At 39.4% G+C, this 11,735-nt stretch overlaps 1 long non-coding RNA gene across 1 annotated transcript; it reads right to left on the bottom strand.

The window, feature by feature from the left end:
- Nucleotides 1-9,253: 9,253 nt before the first annotated feature.
- On the bottom strand, nucleotides 9,254-11,415 carry LOC122922988. The gene is made up of 3 exons (XR_006387220.1): nucleotides 11,327-11,415; nucleotides 11,113-11,201; nucleotides 9,254-9,392 (listed from the first exon to the last, which is right to left on the bottom strand). It is a non-coding gene; the product is annotated as an uncharacterized LOC122922988 (long non-coding RNA).
- Nucleotides 11,416-11,735: the final 320 nt, after the last annotated feature.

The following is an 11,735-nucleotide window of genomic DNA, read 5'->3' on the forward strand; positions in this document are numbered from 1 at the left end:
TCAGGAACTTCCCTATTAAACCAGGCACAATGTCTTGTAGGGCTAGATCAGCTGAATATAATAATACCTTTCACTAAGGCCTCATGCACACGACCGTTGTTTCATTCCGTGTCCATTGTTCCGTTTTTTTTGTGATTTTCTGCGGACCCATTGACTTTCAATGCGTCCGTTGAAAACTCGGCTAATGCACCATTTGTCATCCGCGTCCGTGATCCGTGGTTCCAGTTCTGTCCTAATTTTTTCACGGAAAACGGTTTGCGGACCCATTCAAGTCAATGGGACCGTGAAAAAACGTAGAGGCACACAAGATTGTCATGCGCGTACGCGTCCGTTTTTTTACTATCATTTGCATGGCAAACTTGACTTAGACTTTTTTTTACTTTCCTTCATGTCTGGTGATCCTCCAAAAATCAAGGAAGACACACAGAAACAAAAACGGAAACGTATCACGGAACAACGGAACCCCATTTTGCGGAACGGAACACAACAACGGTCGTGTGCATGAGGCCTAAGGCTACTTTCACACTCACATTTTTTGCGCATCCGTCATGGATCTACAAAAACTATCCCGTTACCATAATACAACCACATGCATCCGTCATGAACAGATCTTGTTGTATCAGGTCTTATATAGCCATGACCTTTTCTATTGTGCCAGATTGTGTCAGAGAAAACGGGCCCCATTGACTTACATTGTGTGCCAGGATAGATCCGTTTGGCTCCGCTTTGTCATGCGAACAGCTGCAGGCAGTGTTTTGGTGTCCGCCCCCAGAGCAGAATGGAGACTGATCAGAGGCAAACTGATGCATTCTGAGCGGATCCTTATCCATTCAGAATGCATTAGGACAAAACTGATCCGTTTTGGACCGCTTGTGAGAGCCCTGAACGGATCTCACAAACTGAAAGCCAAAACGCCATTGTGAAAGTAGCCTTAGCGATCCATTACTTCATTCTGGAAGAAAAGTACCTTAAATCCATATGAAAATGAACAGTTAAGTGCACTGAGGGCAAACCCAAGCCACTCTATGCACCCTTGCTCCTCCTGCTTCTCCTGCCAGCATCTCCGTCTACTTCTTTACAGGAGATGCAGGAGAAGAAAGAGTGCACAGACTGACAGGGCCATTTTCCTGTTATCATACCTGGCCATGGCAATCAATAAGCAAATGGAGGGGCTGGAAAAAGAAGCAGGAAGAGCAAGGGTGCACAGAGTGTCTTGGGCCCATCCTTGGTGCACATAACTGCTCATTTGCATATGGAATGAAAAGTACTTTTTCTCCAGAATGAAGCAAGAAGTGAAAGGTATCATTACATTTAGCTGATCTAGCCCTACAAGACATTCTGCCTTAACAGTGAATTTTCAGACTTTCTTTACAGGGAATCTGTCACCAGTGACCTCCCTATGAAACTGCACCTGTTTAAAATGCTGTTTTTCCTCTTGTTAATCTTAAGCTCTCCCGTGTTATACTTTTTCTTAATATGCAAATTAGGCCTTTGGAGCAATGAGGGCATCACCATTGCTCTTCTTGCACCCAAGCTTTACTCCTTTCTGTGACCAGCCTGTCTTTCACTGCCTAATCACTCCCTGGCCCTATCAATCAAAACAGTGATGGGGGGTGAGGGTGGTTTGGCCACAGAAAGCAGTGGAGCTTGGGTGGAACAATAGCAATTGTGACACCCTCATTCCACCAAAAAAATAGTATAACTCGGAAACAGAGATACAGATCCACAAAAGAAAAGCACTGTTTTAATCAGGTGAGCTACAGCTATGTGTCTATACAAATAGTTGTATAGGGAGGTCACTGGTGACAGATTCCCTTTAAAGATCTCCATTAACCCATTGTCAAAGGTTAGGGTTATTATGGTCTGCATTCATGGTCTCCCTCCTCTCTGCGTACTCTTATTCTGGCACTTCTAGGGTCTAGTTATCATGATTTTTTTTTTATATGCAACTATATGATGGATTTCTTTTATTAGAAAAAAAATAAGCTAAAAGGGTTGTCTGGGATTTTGATATTGATGGCCTATCTTCAGTATAGTCATCAATATCTGATGTGAGTCCTGCTTCCGACAACTGAACACATTGATTGACAGCTTTTCTAGTATGAGTTTGTATGCAGGGAGACCTGTCAATCACTGAGTGTGGGGACGAGAGACTCAGATTTTCTCTATGAGTCATGACAGTATTTAAACTGGTTACATTCATTCCTCAATCATCTGAAATCCCCCAGCCTGCCATTCCTCAAAACCCTGTAACGTATTTTGTCCCACAGTCTGTGGCTCTCCATAATTCATTTGCAGCACTTTCAGAGTGCAAGAGCAACATGGAGGATGGCTCATACACAGTGGGTGAGAAAAAATCATCTCCCATGCCTAAAGTATGCAAGACTGCAGCCAAAGACAAAAAGGAGAAGGTGAGGACTGATAGTAAGCAGCTGTTGGTGGGCAATTCCATCATAAGAGGTGTGAAGTTTGAGGAAAATGGTATTGTGAGATGTCTCCCTGGTGCTACCGCTAGCAGGGATAGACGACGGATCCTTAATATTGTTAGGCAAGCAAAGCAGGAAAGGGAGGTGGATGTTATTGTCCCTCTCGGGACAAATGATCTGGCTTGCAATGAGGTTTCAAAGGTGAAGGAAGCTTTTCACACACTTGGAAATGATATACGGGAGGTTGCATCAACTGTTTCATTCTCTGCAGTTTTGCCTGTGCATAACCTTCAGCATGACAGGAAGATGCGCATTAAGGAATTCAATGTATGGCTTGGTGATTGGTGTCTGAATAAAGGGTTTGGCTTTGTGTCTCATGTTAGCTCTCATTGGAATGGAAAAGAACTGTACAAGAAAGATGGTTTGCATCTTTCTCTCAAGGGAACAAATGTCCTCAGTGAACAGTTCCAAGTATTTGCTAAGGAGCATTTGAACTAGAAAAGGGGGGCAAAAGAGTGATAATCCAGCATGCTGACTGCCCCCCCGGAACAATGCCAGAAGATGCCAGTAGCACAAAGGTTAAGAAATGACAAGCTCAGATTCTTGTCTACAAATGCTCGCAGTTTAGGGAATAAGATCATGGAACTTGAGGCTATAATGGCATCTGAGAATATAGATTTAGTGGCTGTTACTGAGACATGGTTCAATGGGAGTAATGACTGGGATATAACAATACCAGGGTTCTCTCTATACAGGAAAGACAGAGAAGGCAAGAAGGGGGAGGGGTGGCCCTGTATGTGAAAGATAGCATGAAATCTAATTTGATACAAGTTAGCGAGACCAATTTAGAGTCAGTTTGGGTTACCTTGCAGCTTGATAATCATAAGGTAACTCGTGTAGGTGTGATATATAGACCACCTAGCCAAGTCAAAGAATTAGATGATCTACTAGTTAAGGAAATAGCTAAAATGACATTGAAGGGGGAAGTTATCATTATGGGAGACTTTAATCTTCCTGATGTAAACTGGAAAACCAAAATAGCTAGTTCTTCCAGGAGTACAGATATTCTAAATTCCCTACTGGGATTATCTCTACAGCAAGTAGTTGAGGAGCCAACCCGGAAGGAGGCCATTTTAGATTTAGTATTCACAAATGGGAATTTGGTATCTGATATTACTGTAGGGGAAAGCTTGGGATCTAGTGATCACCAGTCAGTGTGGTTACTATAAGTACAGTGACTGAGTCACACCACACAAAAACAAAAGTTTTCGATTTTAGAAAAACTGACTTTTCTAAAATTTGATTAGTGGTATACGAGTCCCTATCAGATTGGAACAGTTTCAATGGAGTCCAGGAGTAATGGGACTACTTAAAAGTGTCACTATTGAAGGCAACAGAAAATTGCATTAGGCTTGTCAGTAAAAGCAAAAAAAGGAAGAGACCACTGTGGTACTCAGCAGAAGTGACCAAAATCATTAAAAACAAAAAGATAGCATTTAATAATTATGAAAAAAAAAACAGGATGAGAGGCAAATTTATAAGATTAGGCAGAGAGAGGCCAAACAAGTTATAAGAGCTTCTAAAGCACAGGCAGAAGAGGAAATTAGCTCAGTCAGTAAAAAAAGGCGATAAGACATTCTTCAGATACATAAATGAAAAAAGGAAACTAAAACAAGGAATTAACAAATTAAAAACAAAAGAAGGAAGGTATATGGAAGAAGATAAAGAACTAGCTGACTGCCTCAATGAATACTTCTGTTCAGTTTTTACAAAGGAAAATGAAGGAAAAGGACCTCAGTTAGGAAAGAAGACTAATGAATCTTTTGATGCATGTGTCTTTACAGAGGAAGAGGTTCTAAGTCAGCTGTCTAAAATTAATACAAATAAGTCACAGGGGCCTGATGGGATACACCCAAAGCTATTAAAAGAGCTCAGCGGCGAAATAGCAAAACCATTAACAGATTTATTTAACCAATCACTGGCAACAGGAGTCGTCACAGAAGATAAGAAATTGGCAAATGTTGTGCCCATTCACAAGAAAAGTAGTAGGGAGGAATCGGGCTACTATAGCCTGACATCAATAGTGGGGAAATTAATGGAAACCATACTTAAGGAGAGGATTGTGGAACATCTAAAATCCCATGGATTAAAAGATGAAAAACAGCATGGGTTTACTTCAGGGAGATCATGTCAAACTAATCTTATAGATTTTTTTGATTGGGTGACTAAAATAATAGATGGCGGAGATGCAGTAGACATCGCTTATCTGCACTTTAGTAAGGCTTTTGATACTGTCCCACATAGAAGGCTTATCAATAAATTGCAGTCTTTGTGCGTGGACTCCCATATTGTTGAATGGATTAGGCAGTGGCTGAGGGACAGAGAACAAAGGGTTGTAGTCAATGGAGTATATTCAGACCATGGTCTTGTTACCAGTGGGTTACCTCAGGGATCTGTTCTGGGACCCATATTGTTTAATATCTTTATCAGCGAAATTGCAGAAGGCCTCGGTGGTAAGGTGTGTCTTTTTGCTGATGACACAACGATTTGTAACAGGGTTGATGTTCCTGGAGGGATACACCAAATGTAAAAAGGATTTAGGAAAACTAGAGGAATGGTCAAAAATCTGGCAACTAAAATGTAATGTTGATAAGTGCAAGATAATGCACCTGGGGCGTAAAAACCCAAGAGCAGAATATAAAATCAGTGATACAGTCCTAACCTCAGTATCTGAGGAAAGAGATTTAGGGGTCATTATTTCAGAAGACTTAGGTGGACAGACAATGTCATAGAGCAGCAGGAAATGCTAGCAGAATGCTTGGGTGTATAGGGAGAGGCATTACCAGTAGAAAGAGGGAGGTGCTCATGCCGCTCTACAGAGCACTAGTGAGACCTCATTTGGAGTATTGTGCGCAGTACTGGAGACCATATCTCCAGAAGGATATTGATACTTTGGAGAGAGTTCAGAAAAGAGCTACTAAACTGGTACATGGATTGCAGGATAAAACTTACCAGGAAAGATTATAAAGGACCTTAACATGTATAGCTTGGAAGAAAGATGAGACAGAGGGGATATGATAGAAACTTTTAAATACATAAAGGAAATCAACAAGGCAAAAGAGGAGAGAATATTTAAAAGAAGAAAAACAGCTACAAGAGGACATAGTTTTAAATTAGAGGGGCAAAGGTTTAAAAGTAATATCAGGAAGTATTACTTTACTGAGAGAGTAGCGGATGCATGGAATAGCCTTCCTGCAGAAGTGGTAGCTGCAAATACAGTGGAGGAGTTTAAGCATTGCAATACAGTGAAGGAGTTTAGGCATGCACGGGATAGGCATAAGGCCATCCTTCATATAAGATAGGGCCAAGGGCTATTCATAGTATTGCGTATATTGGGCAGACTAGATGGGCCAAATGGTTCTTATTTGCCGGCACATTCTATGTTTCTATGTTTCTATGTATTAAACTCCAGATATGCTTCATTATCCCAAAGAGAGGAATATTAAGTATATCCTTGCAATCCCATAAACTGTTTAACTTTCATCCACGATTTTTGAATTGCAAGGAAGATCGGAAACGGATAATCCACCTTGCCCAGTCTACCGGCCTTTAAAGCCATTCTTCAGGCTACCCGATTAGCCCTTCAGAATACAATTTAGTGGGTTGACTTGAATAAATAAATCCTCTAGTATAAGGTGTCGTCTTGATAGGCTTCCCTTATAGGATGTTTTTAGAAAAGCTTTAAATGTTACTGCTTGCTTCTATTTTTGGTATTTCAACTTTTTACATATTCATCACTGATAATTTTGTATGGACATTAGAAAGTCTATAAGGTTACATCTATAGCCTGCTCTCTAGTTACTTCGGACTAAGACAATTGAAGTGATAACTTAAAACACTCTGTATTCACAAAATCGAAAACAATCTATAATTTGATCTTATTTAAGATATTGACAGTATATATTGAGCTTTTGGGTAATCATTTTAATTGTCTTCATCTGAGGTAGCTAGAGAGTCAGTGTTTGGAGAACAATTTTGCATTCGCTTTTTTGTGGGTTTCAAAGCCACCAGTGCACACAGTACCCTTGTTACTGTTACATACAGAACAATCAAACCATGTATGGCTGTGTGTTTAGCTATGTAAGAAGTTTCCAAGACAGTTTCCAATGACCAATTTATAAGTAAAGGGTAGAAAATGCAATTAAACATCTTGTGATTTACATTTTCCTGGTACTAGTTCCAGTCCCAAAGTCTTTAGCAAAAAGTTGTAAGATGACGCATAAACACAAGTAACTCTTCCTTGGAATAATAAATGTATGCATTGACTGCCTTAAATATGTAAAAATCCTTGTTAAATAAAGTGTCACTGAGTCTTTATAGAGTTTGCGTGCATATAAGTTAGTATTATCAAAAGCCATCCTTCCAAGGACGAGGCACTGCATGCCCAAGAGAGGTGGGGTGACTCTGCAGCCGCTCAGTCTTGTCATAACAGATAGGTTCAACGTGACACTTTGTTTTCATCTGCCTGCAGACATCTGTTCCATCATCACTTCTACTTAGAGTGGTATTAATGGAAATATAATGAATAAATGTGCTGCTTCATACCTGACAATTATCCCCGTGTGGGATCCAATCTGCTCTATCGCTTGGTTGTTCCACATGTTTTTCTGACTCACAGGTCTAAAATTCATTAAAGGGGTTATTCCATGAATGTAAAACTCTTTTTAAAACTATTTTACTCACATATCTGGAGGACTTTCTTCCCTTTCTTTGGGTGGGTGGCATTTCCTTAAGGACCTGCATGTTCCAGAATGCATTGCAATTAGTTCTTGTTAACCTCCATACTGCAAAAAAGGGTTTCACATGTAGCCAGAGATACATATGGTATGTAATACTCCCACAATTTTCTTCTCTACTATCTAGAGAGAGATACAGTACTGTGCAGATGTTTTAGGCAGGTGTGGACAAAATGCTGCACAGTAAGAATGCTTTAAAAAATTACTAATTTATTTTTATCAATTAAAAATGCTAAGTAAGGCTACTTTCACACTAGCATTCGGAGCGGGTCCGTCTGATGTTTCATCAGACGCATCCGCTCCTATAATGCAGACGTTTGCATCCGTTCAGAACGGATCCGTCTGCATTATAACTTAGAAAAATTTCTAAGTGTGAAAGTAGCCTGAGCGGATCCGTTCAGACTTTACATTGAAAGTCAATGGGGGACGGATCCGCTTGAAGATTGAGCCATATGGTGTCATCTTCAAGCGGATCCGTCCCCATTGACTTACATTGTAAGTCGGAACGGATCCGCTCGCCTCCGCACGGCCAGGCGGACACCCGAACGCTGCTTGCAGCATTCAGGTGTCCGCTCACTGAGCGGAGCGGAGGCTGAGCGCTGGCAGACGGATGCATTCTCAGTGGATCCGTCTCCACTGAGAATGCATTAGGGCCAGACCGCTGCGTTCAGGGCCGCTTGTGAGCCCCTTCAAACGGAGCTCAGGTGTGAAAGTAGCCTTAATAAACAAGATAAATCTAAAGCAAATCAATATTTGCCTTCAAAACAGCATAAATTCTTCTGGGAATACTTGCAGGCAGTTATTGAAGGAACTTGTCAAGGAGGTTGTTCCAAACATCTTGGAGAACTAACCACAGTTCTTCCGTGGAAGTAGGTTTGCTGAAATCCTTCTATCTCTTCATGTGATCCAAACAGACATGATGATGTTGAGATTAGGACTCTGTGGGGGCCATATGATCACTTCCAAGACTCCTTGTTGTTCTTTACACTGAAAATCATCTTGACATTGGCTGTATGTTTGGGCCCATTGCAGAACAAATTATATTCACACTATTAACTAGAAGGTGGACCAGAAAATGACACAGCAGGGAGCGGTACCAGAGAGGAACATGTAATGTACATAAAAAACCTTCCAATATTTCTACTGTATGTATATTGCAATAACACTTCATTTAAAATGTCCTAGTCCTGTGATGGCTAACCTCCGGCACTCCAGCTGTTCTCAGAACTCCATAGAAATGAATTGAGCATGCTGGGAGTTGTAGTTTCACCACAGCTGGAGTGTCAGAGGTTAGCCATCACTGTACTAGTCATTGCATGGTAGCACTTTTCCTGGGATAACCTCTTTACCTTATAGACCACAAACACTAAAATCTGATTGGTTGGTATGTACAATAAGGACACTTTTATTCTCCTATACATGAAACCCCACATATTTCTACAATACAATATCCATCATTGGTCAAATTCCCAGTGACCAGTTGCATAGTTAGATGATGGATTTTCTAATGTCAGATATCCCGACAGCTGATATAATTTTTAAATGTGCAAACAGTTCTACATATCGTCCATCATTATAAATTGTTAAAAGACTAAAGACTCTTGAAAGGATTAGTGTATATCTGTCTACTCCTTCCCCTCATGTGAACATTCAGCCCATGAATTTCAATGAAAACTGCACCGTGACATCATTAGATTATTCAGTCTTTTCAATATTAAGTGCATTTTATAGACGTAGATGAACACGACGTTCAACAGTCGCTTGCCAGAAGCAAAATTGAATGTCGTATCACTGGCAGCCGAATCCCAGCACTGATGGCGCTTGTTGTCAGTTTTAATATGTCATAAAGGATAGAGCGTTTAGGATGTACATGGTTTACATGAGGGGAATGTAAATTTGTTGTAACATCGGTAACAGTGTTATCTAATGGTATCAGAAGAGGCTGATTACTGTAAGAAAAAATCTGTTTTTTATGATGTTAGAGATTTTTATTTAAAATTTTCTAGCCTTTATTATGGCTGTTTACACGCTTGTGTCTTTCCTTAACTTTTAAATTACAAATTGTACTGTACGTTTTTGTGTATTTTTAAAAGAAGAATTAGAAATAAATCCTTTTTATTGATGTTCAGTATTCAAAAGCTGGGGTCTTCCATATTTGAGCGTGAAGTACCTGCAAGAGAGCAGTATTAAAATAATATGTAAAATATATAAATCTTACATATATCAGTCTAAATTTGCTCAACCTCTTGTAGCCAATTATTAATTGTGATATCATATGACTGTTATGTTGCATGGTGTATTTACGGTAAAGTAACCCTGGCCCCTTTTCAGTAGTAACCATGGAGGCTGCACTGACCTAGCCCTGCAATAATGCAGTTCTTCCTTTATATATGTGAATAGTGTTGAGCGAAGTTATGAAAAATTTGATTCGACTGCTTCACCAAATTTCACAAAGAAGTAATTTGTCACGAAGTGCATTTCTTTGTAAGTGTAGAGGATGCAATGAGGGGGAATGGCGATTGCGCCGCCCTCCGGCATTGAACCCTTCAGATGCCGCTTTCATCGCAGAAAGTGGCACCTCTCTGTTATTGTAGCATTTGTATTGTAGTTTGATTTTCTGGCAGATATTTCAACTAAAATATATCCACGCTTGACAAAAACGTTGAAAGTCAGTTAATATTGATTTTATAGTATATGTATCTTTCCATTTCAATAAGTAAAGTTTTAATGAAAATGAATGATAGTTTCATTAATTCAAAAAATAATGTAGAGAAACATTGACTAATATGAGTATAACAGACCAGAAGGGAAATACATTGTTATTATCCACAGGACACATTCAAGGCAAAATTTTTATATTAAGAATGACTAGAATATATCTAAACAATCAATGTATGCTAGGAGTCATATTATATATGATGTAAAGCCAAAGGCAAAAAAAAAAAAACACATTGACAGTTTAGTGGCTTCAAAGGATATGGAATCTGTCCCATATATAGCAAAAAAATTGATCTATGTCCGTTCTGGAATGGCCTTCACATGGTATAAACAGCCGAGAATACTGAGAATTCAAAAGGAAATGTTAATAATTGTGGACAATTTTCATATTCATCTAGAAAGACACTATGGAGAGAATTCATTAAGTCAGGAATTTCTTACACAGGCACAGGTCTCTTAATTTTGCTGCACCTTTGGGAGGTCTGTGTGGCAGAAAATGAAATCTGTACCAGTCAGAAGCTGGCATAGGTTTTAGATGTACTGTGCATAAGTTTTCTAGGTCACATAATATAAAATATAGCTAAGGAGATTCCATCCACACCCCACCTCCTCCCATCCATGCCTCACCCATCTTTCACAAATGTGGTGAGGGTATTGGAAAAGTTGGAGAAGATGAACATTTTATAGTGTATAGGCTACAAATTGTCCATTCATTGTTTATTCAGTAGGGCAGATTTATCAAAATCCATAATTTGTTTTGTCATTGTTAAAATCCAGATTTTTTAACAATAGTCAGAATTTTTCTCGGAATGTTGATGTTTGGACGGAGTAACATGAAGCTTCTCTATATTAAGCATTGTTCTTATTTTGTGTTAAACTGTAGATCTGCGTAATCTTGCTATAGAAACATGATCTGGTAGGATCTGCATATTAACTGTTATCGCTAAAGTTGAGCGAACCTTAATTGCAAAGTTTGGTTTCGTACCGAACTTTGCGAGTTCGGATACCCGGACCCGAACCCGGACTTTTTCACTGAAGTTCGGGTTCGGTGTTCGGGTAATTTTATTATTTTCCGTTATAACATGGTTATAACGGAAAATAATAGCATTCTTTAAACAGAATGCTAAATAAAATGTCTATTGAGGGGTTGAAAAAATTAAATAAAAACTCACCTAATCCACTTGATTGCGCAGCTGGTATCTTCTTTTCTTCAGGACCTGCAAAAGGACCTGCGGTGACATCAGAGGAGGTTCTCACTGTGCTGACGGCAAATAGGAATAAAAAGGGAGTAGGATGAAGATGTACTCTGTGAAATAAGAGTGAAGGAAAAGTGTGGCGATGTACTATACAATTAGAAATGAGTAATGAAGCTGGATAATTATTTACCTTGTGAAATAAGAGTAAAGGAGAAGTGGCATGATGGTATACTTTATGACACAAGAGTAAAGGCACAGCTGGGTGATGATGTGCCATCTGAAATAAGAGGAAATGAAAAGCTATATGAGCATATACCTGTTTAAATAAGATAAAATGAGAAGCAGGATGATGATATACCTTGTGAATGAAATAAAAGTAAATGAGAAGTGGGATGATGATATACCTGGTGAAATAACAGTAAGGAAGAAGCGGGATGATGATATACCTCGTAAGATGAGTAAAGAAAAAGCGGGATGATGTTCTACCTTGTGAAATGAGAGCAATGGAGAGGTGGGATGATGATAGAACAAAAGAGATGCAGAGTGATAATATTCCTGGTGAATTTAGAGTAAAGGAAGAATGAGATTATGTAGCTTGT

This window comes from Bufo gargarizans, unplaced genomic scaffold, assembly GCF_014858855.1.
Source record: "Bufo gargarizans isolate SCDJY-AF-19 unplaced genomic scaffold, ASM1485885v1 original_scaffold_1119_pilon, whole genome shotgun sequence".
Taxonomy (NCBI): Eukaryota; Metazoa; Chordata; class Amphibia; order Anura; family Bufonidae; genus Bufo; species Bufo gargarizans.